The sequence below is a fragment of the Brienomyrus brachyistius genome, chromosome 6 (assembly GCF_023856365.1).
Source record: "Brienomyrus brachyistius isolate T26 chromosome 6, BBRACH_0.4, whole genome shotgun sequence".
NCBI lineage: Eukaryota > Metazoa > Chordata > Actinopteri > Osteoglossiformes > Mormyridae > Brienomyrus > Brienomyrus brachyistius.
This window is the reverse complement of record NC_064538.1, coordinates 8,970,493-8,972,434: the sequence shown is the minus strand read 5'-3', so window position 1 is coordinate 8,972,434 and position 1,942 is coordinate 8,970,493. Positions and strand designations below refer to the sequence as shown.

Sequence of the window (1,942 nt, the reverse complement as noted above, 5' to 3'; positions counted from 1 at the left end):
TTTTAAACATTTACTAGATAATCTTGAAGAGGAATAATCAATAAAATTGAAAAAACTTACTAGGTTTTTTTCCTATGACAGAGTCAAACCATTTTAGCAAGACCTAAATTCCCTGCACTATAAAATCCATACCAAACTGAAGGTAAGAAAAAGCCTAATCTTAATATAGCTGACTAGCGACGTAAGAATTGGATGTGCATAACATGCGATGTTGGTATTAATATCGCACATTGTCCAGCCCTTTAATATACTACAGCAATTTTTTTAATTCAGTACAAAATACCCCACCTCGCGTTGTGATGTCATTCTGCGCTGGTACCAGCTTATATGTCAGTGGAAAACCAATGAAACCTTGAAATTCCATACTTTTGGTACCTTCCGTACCAAAAGTACGGTGCCAGGTACGGTGGAAAAGTGCCCTTTAGTTGAGCGGTGAATTGGACAGCTTTACAGCGCTGTACATCTCATACGTGCCGTACGTCCTCTGCTACACTCCAAGCTTCTTCTGTGACTTCAGGTCAAAGTCCAGGAGGGAAACTGTGGAGCATGTGCTGAGTGCCTAGGCCAGTTTGAGTCCGATTTAACGTATACGTGCCAGAGTAAATCGACTCCCAATCTCATCTTAGTCTGATTTTGAGAAATTCGATTTAGTGCGATTTCAGTCAGACTAACATGTTTTCATGTACTTTAAAACTCTGGTTTTAATCACAATGATTCGATTTTCTTAGTGTGCATGTACTGTAAATGTACTGACAGTGAACAAGTATGGCTTACTGCCTGGAATGCAAACTAAACTCTCAATTTGGTTATATAGGGACCTAATGGTCTGTAACAATGGACCTTGCACCCCGTATTCTTGAAGAACCATAGATCGAACCCCCAAATGAACATGGTCATATGTCAAAAGTCCAAAAAACATATGTAGGCTGGTTGGGTAAACTCTCGTGAACTATCTGGTATCCTTGCGAGTGGAAAAAGCTGGTCCAGTGTACCGCGACCAGGATAGAATCCGCATTCTGGATCTGAGACTTGACCAACAGATGGAATCTCTTCTCCAGTAGATTCTGGAGTGTGATCCCCCTGGAGCTGGAACTCATCCTCCAGTTCCCTATCTTAAAGACTGGGAGCACCAACCCAGTCAATTGTGACAGTGCAGGTCCAGAAGACACTGTCCCAACAAACAGAGTAAAGAATCGCGGACCCCTGTTTGAGCCCCTCAGGCTGCCCAGAGCAAAGCAAAACCACAAGAAAATAACATACCATAACAGCTGAGCTCATCATGATATGCATTTGGAAGATTTAATATAAAAATGGCCTCAGACTTTCTTTACAAATGGGGAACAGGACTTTTGGCCTGCCCTAGGTAATTGTAGGGGCTTGGGCCCCCCAAACCCATAGTTAGCACTAACCAGTTCGCTACGCCCTGGGTCTCTAACAACTAGCACTGCACAGTTAGTGGAGGATTTTATCCTAAAGTAGATGCTGATAGTCTTCATAAATGGGGGACAGATGAGGGGAATGCTTTGCATGTTTTCGTAATCTCAATTTGTAACAGTTCTCTGTAATCGACTATGGTCACAATCTGCTTCTTTTGTAATCTTTATATCCTACTGTACTGTGTGGTTTATATGTTCATGATATGTTGTGTCTTCTAATAAAAAAAATGTTAATCACAAAAAATAAATGTGGGACAGGACTCAATTCCACCTCTAAGTAATCGGAAGGGCCTTCGGATCCCAAAAACCACAACTGGCCAAAACCGGTGCGGTACCTGAAACAGTCCTGGACCTTATTAAATAGCTAGCACTGCCATAGATACGGGATGACTAAATCTAAAGCAGTCCCGGACTGCATTCGCAAGGTGTGGGGCATCACTTGGGTACACTAATGCTTGGAGCCCAAGTCGTAATCCACCCACAACTGTTCCCAACTTCCACATGAT

General features: G+C 42.3%; 1 long non-coding RNA gene across 1 annotated transcript in view; it reads left to right on the top strand.

Moving 5' to 3' along the window:
* LOC125745286 (uncharacterized) overlaps positions 1 to 1,640 on the top strand; it is a 5,625-nt gene extending 3,985 nt beyond the window's left edge. Inside the window, exon 3 of the long non-coding RNA XR_007398616.1 lies at positions 1 to 1,640. This exon is cut by the window's left edge and continues 2,341 nt beyond it. This is a non-coding gene — a long non-coding RNA (uncharacterized LOC125745286).
* The last annotated feature ends 302 nt before the right edge of the window (positions 1,641 to 1,942 follow it).